At 36.0% G+C, this 15,692-nt stretch overlaps 1 protein-coding gene across 4 annotated transcripts in view; it reads right to left on the minus strand.

Annotated features, from left to right (window-relative positions):
* SULF2 (sulfatase 2) overlaps nucleotides 1–15,692 on the minus strand; it is a 275,220-nt gene that overhangs the window by 166,974 nt on the left and 92,554 nt on the right. For 2 of the 4 annotated variants that reach the window (XM_087720442.1, XM_087720444.1), the window contains exon 3: nucleotides 12,090–12,170. The exons of the other annotated variants lie outside the window; for them this stretch is intronic. The gene's annotated coding sequence lies outside the window, so the exon portion shown is untranslated. The remainder of the gene's footprint in view (nucleotides 1–12,089; nucleotides 12,171–15,692) is intronic. 4 annotated transcript variants of the gene reach the window in all.

Genomic DNA, 15,692 nt, shown 5'->3' on the forward strand with positions numbered 1-15,692 from the left:
TTACCTTTTAGATTCAATGATTCTAAGCTAACTCACCAATATATTCCTAAATATATGTAAAGGTGTCCAACTGATTCACAACAATAATTTTGGACTTAAGAGTTACAGTTAAAAAGAATTAATTGAAGATACTACCATTTTGAACGTTTTGTGAAATTATATTTGAACTTCACAAATTTAGAAATGTCCATTTTTAAATAAATTTTATTACAAATTTTAAAGAGAACATTAAAACACAAACTAATACAGAATAAAGAAAACAAAGAAAAAGGAAAATGTAAGGAGAAAGACAAAAAAATGCTGAAAGAAAAGATAAATAGAAAGAAGCTTTTGATTTCCTTTGCAGCAAATATTAGGTTTACAAAATTATCTCTTATTCTTATTTTGTAATCTTATGATTATAAAAACCTTCATTTTTTTTCCTATTACATAATTTTCAAGATTTCAAGGATATCCTAATCAGAAAACAGACGCAACAAGAAGTTTTATTGAGATAGTAACAGAATCTTGCAAATTTGAGTCTGTTTTTCCTCCTCCTCCTTCTTATACCCCAGCTAGTCTCCCCCCAATCTCCTTTTCCAGGGCTCAAGAACCCACCCCCCCTTGTGTAATGTCTTGAAATATTTCCTTCAAGGCCATCTCTTGACCAAAAAATAATATTAATAATCTGATACTAATTAAAGTATACCCTCTATTTTAACAAAACACGAAGTGTTGTCTTAAAAATTATAGTGGTATACTATATACCACTATAATGTAGTAGTATATAATATACTGCTGTATAGCAGCAGTATTTTATATGCACTTTTATCTTAGTGCAATTGTTCTTAGAATTTCTCCTGCTTCATTAGGTGATCCTTTGTTTTGTTTTGCATAGAATTTGCCTGGTTTTCACAGCAAAACTGTCAAAGCAGGAAGCAACAAATGGTTTTGTTTTTTCACCCAGTGTCTTGCAGAGCCTGAAGCAAGTTAGGCTAAGAGAAATCAAAAGTCATTAAGCTTGCTTCCAAATCTAACTTACTTGCAAGTTTGGATTCTTAATAATTTTATTAAGCATGATCATAATAATCCTTGTCACAATATTTTTATGATTCTGATTTAATCTCACTTTTATAATTTTGAATTGTAGTTTTTTTGTGATGTTTCTAATACAATAAGCTCTGAATCCCCAAGACTCAAATTCTGCTATGAACATATTACACAGATATATTTACATAACTGTTCACACATGTATCACTCTGCTAGGAATGTCATACTTTCAAATTTAGATAGAGCCTAACAGCCACCGTCCTATCAGGAATGTCAAATTTACCAATTTCAATGTGGTCAGTGGAAAAACTGTCCTTACCTAGAAGGGTAGTACTGCAGATGTCACAAATTTAAATCTGGAAATGTAAAAATTGTTTAGTACATGACACATGAGTAGGTATGAGTGAACCAACTTAATCAGTGGTAGCAGACTATAAGGTAAAGGTAAAGATTGTTCTCACACATATGTGCTAGTAGTTCCCGACTCTATGGGGCAGTGCTCATCTCCGTTTCAAAGCTGAAGAGCCAGTGCTGTCCGAAGATGTGATCATCTGGCCGGCATGACTAAATGCCGAAGGCTCATGGAACGCTGTCACCTTCCCACCAAAGGTGGCCCCTATTTTTCTACTTGCATTTTTAAATGATTTCGAACTGCTAGGTTGGCAGAAGCTGGGACAAGTAACAGGAGGTCACTCCGTTACATGGTGCTAGGGATTCGAACTGCTGAACTGCTGACCTTTCTGATTGACAAGCTCAGTATCTCTCAAACACATACTTTGATTTTGTTAATATGAACATTTTAAATTATAATTTAGTAGTTGGCTAAACTTTTAATGGATTGAATGATTATTCAATTTCAACTTAATATTTTTATCCTAGTTAATCTGGATTGAATGATTATTCAATCCAGATTAACTAGGATAAAAATATTAAGTTGTAATAAAAATGGGAAAAATAACATTTTTTTACCCAAACCCTATATCAGGCAAACAAAATTAATAATTTGGAAGCAAATTCAAAACGGAGAAAAATGTACTCTTTGACACAACAGATCCATTATTTTCAGCTGCAACATTTGAGGATCAATATAATGGCAAACATTTTTTTAGTTAATGGGCAAAAGGACAATTATACTTTAAATCATCTCATTCTTAATCAATTATATTTTCTGAATGTACAATTGAGCTGATTCATTAGCTTCCTGTGTAATTATTCATGTTTTAAAAAAGTCTTTGAAGTTTTAAATCTACAGTTAATTTTTATTTGCAGTTGAAAAGTTGTATTAAGATAGATAATGGTTAATTTGCAGGTAATTTAGAATAATGAGCCATAATGTCTTGTTTTAATAAATCAATGGGTTAGAACCTTAAAAAAATGTTAAATTAGTATTCTGTTATCTTAAAATGAAATTATTTTTAGGTACACTGGATACCCCAGAAGATGTAGATTTTCAGCCTCTGTGTATTGAGGTATAATACATCAAAAGGCACTTTGTCTTAGAAGTTTTGGACCTATTCAATGGAGATAGCATTTTGGTTTAGCATTCATAGGATTGTAAATAGGGTCTCGAAAAAGAAATCAAGGTCAAAAAAGTGAATACTATTGAGAACAGAGGTGGCCTATGGGTTCATGGGATTTGATGAGAGTCTCAGTACAAAAAACCTCTTTGGGGTGGGTTCCTATCGGTTCGGCCCGGTTCGACCAAACCAGTAAGTGGTATGGTGGCCTGGGTCATTGGAACCAGCAGTGACCCAGGCCTGCCATGCCCCTGAATTAGTTCTCCATCTTGTTTTTGAATTCTGCACATGCGCAGAACAATTTTAATTGAACTGTGCATGCATGCGCAGCGTGCATCCAGCACATGTGAACACACAAAATGCACACACGAGCAAACCAGCAATAAAGCTGGCCAGAACCCACCCCTGAGTCTAAGGCATCTAAGCATTTATGTGTGTGTGTGTGTGTGTATATATACTGTATATGTGTGTGTGTTTGTGTCTACATGCACACACATATATACACTCATGCCCCTAATTATACTTGTGGTACTCTACTTCTAGCCCTACTTCTTCCTAATTTTAGAATGAAGAAAGGCCTTACACAGATGGGAGCATTTCTTTTCTCTCTCTGTCAGTCAGGCTAGCAGCTGCATTTTTGCTCTTTCATCTTTCACCACTCTGACCCATTGATCGCCATATGTGTTGGTTAAATTGGCCCTAAAATGCCCCAGCTGTTATTTCAGGAGGCCAACAGCTCCCCTTCGTAGACTTTGGACTATTCTGGAATTAACAACCCTGCAGCTGTATAAAGAGATCTAATCCGACATGGGATCACTAGCCAGCATTTATTTACTTTCTAATCAACCTCATATTTGCTTTTTGTATTATTTTATATTGTTCTACTTGACTATTTCTTCTGTTTGTTTGTTTTTAAATAAAGTTTTTAAAGCAATATTTTTTAAAATAAAAAAGGATTCCAATTTATAATTGGAAAATATGCACAAGGAACTACCTTTTCTGTTATAGCTACAGTATAAGGAACTTTGGAATTTCTTTGCTACTGTTCAAGAGAACAGAATGTATATCCATACATTTCTCTGCTAATTCATCTTACATAAATTGTGCTTAACCTTAACAAAGTTTAGAGAAGAAAAATTAATACAAAGCTATAGTTTATAAAATTGGCTTGTTTGACTAGTTTATGTTACAAGTAACTAAGTTACACATAATAATAAATAAAAGCTATGATTAATGATATGAAATGATTTTTCCCACATCCACATAGCTATACTTAAAGGGAAAACAGGATACAACAGAGGGAAAACTGGGAAGGATCTTTGCTACTAGAGCTGAATTCTTGACATCTCTAAACAACAAAAACCAGGAAAGTTGGAAAATCTGTAGGTAGAAGAGATACTGATTCGCAGAAACTGAATTAGCTATGTATTTTGTAATCAACAGGAAGAATTTCTCATTTTAAAGTTAAGCTATGACTCAAGTTTTATAGGTCATCAAATGTTAGGCATGTTGAAATATTCAGTTCCAAGTGCTTTCTTCACATGTGCATTTTAATACTTAAAATATAATCAAATAACGTCAGATTCAGACTTTTGATCCAAATCAGTTTGGTCATATGGACTGAACTGGATAAAAATAATTGATTTTCTGAATTGATTTGTGGTTTTAAATTGGACACCGTTTGCACACTCTTAACATCTGTATCTATTCTTGATTATCAGTTTTCCATTTTACAGTAGATTTTTTTTTGTTTGGAGATGATATTTTCTTAATATTATCTATTATGCATGTCCTCAGGGGAGCCAAGGGACAATGAGGCAAATTATATCATTGGACAAATAATACAAATAATGCTTGCTATTGGTATCATGGGACAACTGTTGAAAGTACGTACATAATTTGTGCAACTGACATAATCCTGGCTCCTTCTGGATGCCCATATTTTCTGTTCTTTCATAGCATTTTTCCTAATGAAATGAAAACTAAATACTGTTTATAGTATACATTTTGCTATCAAACTATTTATCTACCCCATATTGTATCTCTGAGCTTGTGCCGTACACAAGTTCCTGAAAATAGAATAAAATGTCTAGAGAGTTGAGATTTATTGCTGTGCTGCAGTGAAGTCTGGCAATAACCCAGGCTGAACCTCGAAGAAGATCAAAAATTTCACATAGGTTATAGGGATCTCTATTCAGATAGAGCTGAATTACAAGTGCTAGGTAGATTGGTCTTTTTGTCTTATTGTTCTGCGTTTTATTTATTCTTTCTGTGGATCAAGCCTGGTAGAATATTGCACCACAGGCAAAAGTGGCAATATATCAAATGCCAGAAGACTGCAGAAAATCTTCATAATTCCAACTCTCTGAATTCACCTTTTATGCATCATATTCTCAAACAGATTCTTATCAAAATATAACTGACAGATAACATTCTTTTTCTTTGTTTTACTTTCCACTGGTAGGCTGAAATACCAGGAAGCTAGAAGGAGATTTCCTTAACAATAAACATATTGATGCAGATTTATTTTGTTTGCGGTTTCCAATTATCATGGTTTACTTTTCCCTAATACAATTCTAAGCATGTTTTGCTACCATGTGTTACAGAAAAATCAAAGGATTCTTTATATAAGATTGTGAATTGCAACTACTTCATTTAACTTTAGAACAGCTACAGAAATTAGAGACCATTTAAATCGCAATCATGGAGTATGTTTCATAATAATTTAATAATAATTCAGTCCAGGATGTTTAATAATTCAGTACAGAAGATAAACTATCAGTATTGAAATATAGACATAAATAAACTGTTCCTAAGGTCTTAGCTTGAGCCAGAAATAAATTATCTCGCTTTGTAAATCTTGAATAAAAACATTCATAGGATACTTCAGAAAGTGAGGATGTGTGAATAAGACCAGCTGTTCCTTGTTCTGGGTTGCAACTGAATAATAGGATACGATTAAATAGTTACGGTTTGGGACACTATTAAAATATGTAATGATAATAAGAATTCTGGACACAGATAGTATGCCTGATTTCAGCTATGGAGTAGCTACACATAAATACTAATGGATTTCTGAATTGACAGAGCTCTTCTGATCTGCAAAATACATTGAATAAGGTTATTTATGGAAGGGAGGATAGTCTACAAAAGAACTCTTGAAGTTTGTTATGCACAGAGATTTAGAACAAAAAACCACTACTTCTACTTGCCAAAAGCCAACATGGGTTTGTCAAAAACAGATCATGCCAGACTAATCTTATTGCATTCTTTGATAATGTGAAAAAATTAGTGGACCAGAGGAATGCCGTTGATATAGTTTACTTGGACTTCAGTAAGGCATTTGATAAGGTAGACCATAACCTAATACTAGATAAAGTAGAAGAATGTGGGTTAGACAGAATCACCACCAGATGGATTTGTAACTGGCTGACCAACCGCACTCAACGTGTAGTCCTCAATGGAATTGCATCTTCATGGAGGGAAGTATGCAGTGGAGTACCCCAAGGCTCTGTTTTGGGCCCAGTACTCTTCAACATCTTCATCAATGATTTGGATAAGGGAATAAATGGGGAACTCATCAAATTTGAAGATGACACCAAGCTGGCAGGAATAGCCAACACTCCAGAAGATAGGTTAAAGATACAGAAGGATCTTGACAAACGTGAACGTGGGCACTATCTAATAAAATGAATTTCAATGGTGAAAAGAGTAAGGTTCTACATTTAGGCAACAAAAACAAAATGCATAGGTATAGTATAGGTGGTACCTTGCTCAACAGTAGTAACTGTGAAAGGGATCTTGGAGTCCTAGTGGACAACCATTTAAATATGAGCCAGCAGTGTGCAGCAGCTGCCAAAAAAGCCAACACAGTTCTAGGCTGCATAAACAGAGGAATAGAATCAAGATCACATGAAGTGTTAATACCACTTTATAATGCCTTGGTAAAGCCACACTTGGAATACTGCATTCAGTTTTGGTCACCACGATGTAGAAAAGATGTGGAGACTCTAGAAAGAGTGCAGAGAAGAGCAACAAAGATGATTAGGGGACTGAAAACTAAAACGTATGAAGAACAGTTGCAGGAACTGGGTATGTCTAGTTTAATCGCAAGAAGGACTAGGGGAGACATAATAGCAGTGTTCCAATATCTCAGGGGTTGCCACAAAGAAGAGGGAGTCAAACTATTTTCCAAGGCACCTGAGGGTAGAACAAGAAGCAATGGGTGGAAACTAATCAAGGAGAGAAGCAACTTAGATCTGAGGAGAAATTTCCTGACAGTTAGAACACTGAATCAGTGGAACAGCTTGCCTCCAGAAGTTGTGAATGCCCCAACACTGGAAGTCTTTAAGAAGATTTTGGATAGCAATTTAACTGAAATGGGATAGGGTTTCCTGCCTAGGTAGGGGGTTGGACTAGAAGACCTCCAAGGTCCCTTCCAACTCTGCTATTGTATTGCATTGTATTACTTTAGAACAACTACTTTCTACTTCTACTTTATAATTCTGAACTGGGATAAGATCTCTGTCTATTTTTCCAGATGAAGGAAGGATTGCTGTTACTCATGATTCTTGTTTTGTGTTATGCTTCAAAAGAAAAAATTTAAAAGTTTCAAAAGCAAGACTCACAAAACTCTTATGCCAATTTGACACTACCTTCTCAATAATATCCGTAAAGTTTCAGGTCCGAGAAGTCTCCTGCGCCCACGTTTGCAAGACACATACCCTGTTTCTCAGAAAATAAGACCTCCCCGGATAATAAGCCCAATTGGGCTTTTGAGCGCATGTGCTAAAATAAGTCCTCCCCGAAAATAAGTCCTCCTTGAAAATAGTGCAACATAGCAACTTCCATGAGGTGACCGCCTTCTGCACCTCAAAAATAATAAGACCTCCCCTAAAATAAGGACAAGCACTTATTTTCGGGGTCAAAAGAAAGTAAGACCCTATCTTATTTTTGGGGAAACACAGTAATATACTGCATTAATTTCTACTAGTCTGAAATTCATGTAAAAAACCCTGGGCACATCATTATACACAATTTATTTTGGCACAAGCACTTAAACTGGACATCTGGTGTATTGAGATTTTCTCAATATAGGAAAAATGACATTGATTCTGCAATCTGTAGGGGATATTAAAACTCTGTAGTGTTTTAAGTCACTGTAAAGATGGTGGAGACAAATATTCCTTTCCTGTTTGCATTTGGCAGAGCATGTGGTTGGTTATTTTCATAAGCATCTGTTAGTCCTTCAAGGTACTCCCAAGAACCAAAAGCATGAGTATTAACACTACTTATACTATAATGTTACAGTAACAGACTCTTACAAGTTTGAAAGCTTCTACTTCTCTCCTCCCTTACTTTTATTTTCCAGCAAAACTAGGGAGGGTCCTTTGTGAGATGCTTTCTCCCCTCCCATTCCTTCTCTGTACTAAACTATCTCTTGAGGGACTACCGCCTAAGTTGCAAAACCTCCCCGTCTTTCAAAGTTATTCTCAGTCCATTATAGCATCTATACCTCTCCATATTTAATCATGGACAATCCTGAAGAGGTCATCAATTATGCTGTCCCATTCCCTGCATTAGTTATTTAAAAATAATTGTTCTTTTAAAATAAATTCCAATTGAACACATTGTTACTATGTGGGATCAGGTTTAATGCCATCTGCAGAGTCCACAGTGTTGTGTGTCATTGCCTGTATCTTTGGTGATTTGAGACTGTGAATGCCATCAAAGATTATGCCACACACTCCATCATACTCCATCAACCAATTTCATTGTATTTAAGTACAATGACAATAAAGATTATACTTATACTTTGGGTGCTTGGATATTGACATTATATCTCTTGTAGGCTGTTTGCAGCTATTAATGACTAGGCGAATTAATAATGCATTTTTCTCTCCCTCCCCCGCTCTGGCTCACTTTAATTGCTGTAATTTATGTCCCTTGAAAATACTCAGGCTACACATGTAATCCATGCCACTCAGACCCAGAGGATCAGACACTCAAGGCCCCAGAAAGTAAACAAACCAATTCTAAGTTTATAGACATAATCTGTAATTGATATCAATTATTGTCCTTGGGCAAAGAAGTTATGGTATTGAAGGTAACAGAGCAAGCTGCATTTATTGGAGCTCTGACAGTTACAAAAAAAAATTACAGAGAGAACGCCTTCTAACAATGAAAAATGCAGTAATTTAACTCAGAAAGGGGAAAGCAGAATTATGCAAAATAAACAGCTGAGTTTAGGTAATCTTCAACTTATCATCACAACGGGAAAAATTTAGAATTAGAAATTAAAATTTCCATTGCTAAACAATTGTGAAGCAAGATGTCACAATTGTGTTATTTAGGGGTTATAATTCTGGCTACATGGTTGCCACATTAAGGGAGAATTGTGGGTCATTAATCAAAGAGGTCCCATATAAGGTGTGTGTGTGTATGCGCGTGCACTAAAGAAGGGTGAGGGAGACTCCTGGAAAAACCAGGACATCAGTAGCACATATATATATATGGTAAAACCATGCTTCAAAACAAATTAAAAATTAAACTACCCATTAGCACAGGGGTGTTAAACTCGATTTCATTGAGGGCCACATCAGAGTTGTGTTTGATCTTGGGGGGCCAGGATGGGTGTGTCCAGCTCAATGTCATTAGTGTCGGCGGTGCCTGTGGTGGCCTAAGTACACTGCCAGAGAAAAAGGGCTCCCGATCTCCATTTTCAGCTGCAATGGCCTCCTGCAACCCTCTGCCAGGGAGGCACACAGCCCTCCCAAGCTACATTTTTGCTGGCAGAGGCATTGCGGACCAGTCCTTCTCTGTTTCCAAGGTGGCCCCGCAAGCCAGATTTAAGCACCCCCGAGGCTGGATCCGGCTCCGGGGCCCTGCATTAACATATTGTTTAGAAAACATATCTAGAAATCAATGGTATTATTTTTATTTTATTTTATTTAAAAGAAAAACAGAATATTAAGTCTGGGCACTGCATGAAGGCTAACTGTAACAGTAGGAGATCTAAATCCTACCTGTCCCGCAGTCCAGTCATTGAACTAAATAAAAGGCATTCACAATGTTTTGACAAGCAGCAGCTGGTGCTGTAAATAATTTCATTTTAGTCACCAAGTTTTGTAGTGAATTGCAATTTGCCAGGTGATTGATTATGAATAAGCTCAGTGGAATGGTTACTGGCTGTTCTTGAACTGTTTTTCTAACAACTATGGAGAAACAATTGGAAGGGCAAAGTTTTGCAGTAATGGGAAAACAGCTTTTAGCTTCTTCCTATTCAAAATGCTTCATTGTAATTTCCATTTGTATGTCCTAGAACCAGGTATTTAAGAAACAAAGTAGATGCAAAATTCTTCTATTTGAACATTGCATTATTGGATATATTCAATTTCTCTCTAAAACATTTAAACTGTTTAAATCTATTAGCAAACCCAATATCACACTTCACTATAGCGAGATGAAAACAGTTGTTATATATTTCCTATCAAGTATCTTCTTATCTTGATGAGGACATTAAAAACAGTGAAATAAGCAGGATGACAATCAGAATAAAAACAGTAATAGTGAGCAAGCTGTTTTCACACAGCCTGTGTAAGCCATGACATGATTCTTAAAGGTTTATAAGGTAAACACAACTTTGGGTTAGTCCAATATAAAAGGTAAAGATAAAGGTTTCCCTCACACATATGTGGTAGTTGTTCCCGACTCTAGGGGACGGTGCTCATCTCCGTTTCAAAGCCAAAGATTCAAGACATTTCCGTGGTTCTGACATTTGACTAAATGTCAAAGGCGCACAGAATTCTGTTATCTTCCCACCAAAGGTGGTTCCTACTTGCATTTTTACATGCTTTCGAACTGCTAGGTTGGCAGAAGCTGGGGCAAGTAATGGGAGCTCACTCCGTTACGCGGCACTAGGGATTCGAACCACCAAACTGCTGATCTTTCTGATCAACAAGCTTAGTGTCTTAGCCACTGAGCCATCGTGTTCCTTATTAGTCCAATATACTAATCCCTAAATCATATTTTATATGCCAGAATGGGTGGGTTCATACAACATGGTGGGCAAAAATAAAAATCAACTCGTTGAAGTTTAAAATGACCAAGATACTGAATCACCGTGTAAACATACTATTATGTCTGCTCTGTGGCTAAGTTGTTAGTAACCTGTTCTATGCAAATCTGATTCAGTTTGGAGTTGAAAATTTAAAGCGTGCATCATTTTTAAGAATACTATCCACTGCCATAATATGAAATGTCCACTCACTTGCCCTTTTGGTGGATTCTCTGATCACTTAGTCTTCAGGATGGTGGGGGATTTGGAACAGTTGGCTGGCAAGCTTGGCTCCTCCTAGGAAAGCTTATATCAGTGGGTTTGGTGGAATACTAAGGGCACACTGGCGGTCTTTGTGAATTTTTTTTACTTGACCACTGGTTGGTCAAATTAGAAGACAAGCTTATCCTTGCTTGGGAAGACTTCCTTGTTACTGTCAGGATTTGATTATGCTAAGATTGTAATTTGGCTGGCAGTATCCTGTGTTAAGTGGCAGAAACAACAGACTCCTGTATCATTTTCTTTTACAAATGTGCATTGTATATAAAGGACTTGTAGTTTAACTATGGGTGTGGGAAAGAAGATATAAATCCATTTTTAGATGTCCCAGAGAGAGTTTTTGTTATAGTGGTAGTACATCACACACAACCAAAAAATCTTTATTGGTAAAACTGAGCTATTCTGAATTTCAGAGGAGAAGTCTTAAAACCTATAGAGAGCGTAGGTTTGAGTTAAGATGCCCATGGAGCATCTTTCGGTGGCTGGGGAATGCATTTATGAGTTTTAGGATGGTTGAGGCACAATGGATGGGGCAAATTATATAAAGTGCACAAGATCCATTTCACAGATGCATAAGTGGAGGCCAGATATTTAATTTCTGTCTTGAATGTGGATTTATTTTGCTATGTCTTTTAAGCTATCTAAAGCCTATTTTAGAGTGTAAACCACTGATGGAGAACCTTTTCAGCACCAAGTGTCCAAAATGGAGCGTATGCATGTGCATATGTGCGAGCACCGGAAATCAGTGTCGCTGGCCAGCTGCTCTTCGGGTTTCTGGGACACGCATGCGTGCCGGAAGCTGGTCTTTGTGCACACCGGAAACCCGAAGACCAACTGGCCAGCATGCGCATTTACACTGGCCAGCTGGTCTTCAGGTTTCTGGCATGCACAAAGACCAGCTGGTGCACCAAAAACCAAAACACATATGCCATAGGTTCGCCATCATGGGCTTAGACCATTTTTAAATTAAGATGGCAAGGATTACTGCCAATTTTTGGTTCCTGTACAGAGTTTGCAGAACCATAAAAAAATTCTTGAGGGCTTCATGATATTCTCCGATTGCCCATCTATGTGATTGCCTTTCTATGTGAAACTCAACTTTTAGTTGCATCAATACAAATTTTACAAAGACATCTTCCATGGAGGATGACCTCATTTCCTTTAGCATTAATCACACATGACCTAGATGGGTTACAAAGGTGGCTTACCTTTGTCACATTGAATGGGCCACCACACATCTTCACTGTGAATGTTCAGATGGGCTCACTGGCTCTGGCTGATATGCTCTCCTATAGCAAGACATGCAAAAATGCCCATGTTTCAGTTCTAATCTGAAAGCTTCAAGAAGTGCAACATATACTGTTTTCTGCTGAGCAAATAACTCAATATAAATCTTTTAGTTTATTACTTTATATGCCTTAATAAATCAGTGCAACCAAATATAAATCACCTAAAATTTGGGGAAAGTGAGGAGCTAGAAGTAGGCCAAGCAATTTGCAAGCTTCAGTCCCAATCTCATCAACTGGGACTAAGAAAGTGCTGTGTTTCATTCTAGAGAGCTCTTGCCTATCATATTAAATAAAGAAATCTTACCCAATTTTGAATAGTGGGCACCCTTGGAATCTGAAATACATGTGTGGGTGCTCTCATAAAATGACCGAGGCTTGATGTTCATAATGGGGTTTCTACGAATGATACAAAGCACTGACTTAGCATCCTTGCTCTCAACTATTTCTCCTTTGACTTCTTTTGCAAAAATGCTTCTAAGAGTGGAGTAGCTGCCCCACACTTTTACTTTTTCTAGAAAATTTCTGGTGCTTTTAAAAAAGATAGTTCATCTTGTTTTCTCTCCTATCTAACACTGTTAAATACTAAGAATTAACTGCATTTCTATACAGATTGATTGAAAAAAAAACAAAGCATATGTGCTTTGTTAAATAGATCTGAAAAATAGCCAAAGAAAAATGGAAAGATTTGAAGATAAAAGGAGAAGATACTCTGGTGTTCATTGATCATGGGAAAGGAAAACACAGATAGCCCTCGACTTATGACCACAATTGGGCCCAAAATTTCTGTTGTTGACATTTGTTAAGTGAGTTTTGCCACATTTTATGATTTTTTTGCCATGGTTGCTAAGTGAATCAGTGCAGTTATTATTAGTAACCCAGTTGTTAAGTGAATCTGGCTTCCCTGATTGACTTTCCTTGTCAAAAGATTGCAAAACGACCCCGGGACACTAACCATCATAAATATGCACCAGTTGCCAAACATCTGAATTGAGATCATGTGATCATGGGGATGCTGCAACGGTTGTGTGAAAAACGGTCATAAGTGACTTTTTTCAGTGCCATTGTAACTTCAAACAGTCACTAAATGAGCTGTTGTAAGTTGAGGACTAACTGTGGCAGAAGTAGAAAAGTTAATTCAATGGTATGAGGCTTACATATTTAATCATGTGAAAGGAAATATTTTTAGTTAACTCTTAAAATTAGTGGCAAGCTTAACATCTGTTATAACAGCTGTTAATCCTACAATTTATAACACCCTACAGGCCTATCAAACTAGGATAGCTATTATGGCCTTCTATTACACCGGCCACCTTTAAAATATATATTCAAAAAATGCTAGGCAACCATACCACTTCTATTGATAAATTATATAATTAGACTCTTAGTTTAAATTCATCTAATGAGTGACACTGATATTGGGAAATTGTTTTATGTTTTTATTGCTTTATAAGTCTTTTGGAACCTAACAAAAGGGACTAGAAAATACTGGACAAGTTGAAACCATACCTGCTTTCAAAGATATCAGAAATAAAGATGGAACTTTCACTGAATAAAATTACATATCAATCATATGAGTAACCCAAACGTCTGCTGATGAAGCAATAAAGAGCTCACATATCAGGGTTATCATATTGGTGTTGCACTAGATGACAGCCAAGAGTAAATAGTTTTTCCAATTATTGCAGCCAAGCAGTAATATAATTTAGCATTATTTTAAAGTCACTGAAATACTGTATTTTTTGGAGTATAAGACGCACCTTTTTCCCTCAAAAAAGAGGCTGAAAATCTGGATGCGTCTTATACACTGAATACAGCATATTTGGCCTCCTGAAACCCCGCCCCTTCACCAAAATGGCCATGCAACGCCTTTAAGAGGCTTCCAGGGTGCTCCTGGGGGCAGGGGAAGGCAAAAATGAGTGAAAAAGAGGCCGTTTTTGCCCCCCAGCCCCAGGAACACTCTATAAGCCTCCTAAAAGCTATGCATGCCCCTTTTTTTGACAAAAAGGACCATTTTCGCAAAAAACGGGCCATTTTTGGGAGGTTTGCAGAATGCAAAAGCTTTTTTTTTTAAATTTGCCTCTTCAAAATCTTGGTGCATCTTATACTCCGAAAAATACAGTATCTCTTATTAGTATGTCTGATAATAATGTTTATTTATAGTAACTACAATCAGAGGGATAATGGGAAACTACTTAATACTTAAATCCAGCGAGCTCTGGACTGTCCACATTGAATAGTAGCAACTTTTCAGGATTTCAGGAAGATGTTTTCAACTCTACATAGAAATGCCAGGAATTGAACCCAGTAATTTCTGTAATCAAAACATAGGCATTCATTATGGAGTTAATTTTTTTTTCTGTCTATGGAAATTTTATTCCCTATAAAGCCTGAAATCTGTTGTACTGGAATTTTTAATTCTCTTGCAAACCACATTATGATAGAAGGTAAGATTTTATTTCTGTTTCATTATATTCAGAAATAACCAATTACATATATTTGGAAGTTATCTTACTAGGCTAGGTAATGGCAGGAAACTATTATTTATTACAATGCCTATATTGATAGGACAGAATCTAAACTGCTATGCAACTAATTCTTTTCAAATTCTATCATGTTGAAATTGCAATTTTTAAATAGAAGTCACTTTTGTAGTGAAGAATGGATGTATTTAATTATTATGCAGCTTTTAATGTTTTAATGTACTAATACCGGTAGTAGAAAAGACATAGCCATCAAAATGAATGTTTGTTAAACAGCAAATGACATTTTTCATATATTCAAGCAAGGAAGCACACAATGTCATTATATGCAAAAATATTTTTAATATGCTAGAAATAATCTTATATAGCTTCCCAAAATCATTTTTTGTAACATTCAGAATTAAACTGGTTAAAACATTTACCTATGATTAATTTCAACTTAAACTGACACAGAATGCTGGTGAAGTAATGAAGAATTGGTTCTCTTAACTAATTCATCCTACATATTTAAAAGTCATTAGGACAGCAGTATAAATCAAAACTCTATCTATATTTCCTATTCATCACACATGAAACACCAGTTACAGTCAGTGGCATTAATTGATTTTTGCACATTGTAAAATAATATTATGTCTGTCTCAAATAATGTTTTGTAATTTTTCAAAAAAAGACATAAAACATCAAAGCAAAAGGAATAATAGATGAGATACTGTAGTAAGTAGTTGCTGAAATCACGATACACTTGAAATGAGGATTAAGATTTTAAGCAAAATCTGATTTATAAACATTTTTCATTTTGGCCCTGCCTTCAGTCATGCACCAAGTTGGAATGCGACCTGATATTTAATTCTCTATTTCCTATTGTAATATATAAGACACAGTAAAAGGATGGTGTTGTGATTTATTTTATTTCATTAGTTATAAGGTTTTTTGACAGTGTATTACTCTGCCTTTTTTACACAGTATATTCAGTAATATTGCCTTCCAAATAAATGTACTTAGCTTTGCAGCCTGAAAATGCTACTGCTACTACACCTTGATT

This window comes from Thamnophis sirtalis, unplaced genomic scaffold (assembly GCF_051295495.1).
Source record: "Thamnophis sirtalis isolate CommonGarterSnake01/CBP01778 unplaced genomic scaffold, rThaSir2_p1.2 scaffold_7, whole genome shotgun sequence".
Taxonomy (NCBI): Eukaryota; Metazoa; Chordata; class Lepidosauria; order Squamata; family Natricidae; genus Thamnophis; species Thamnophis sirtalis.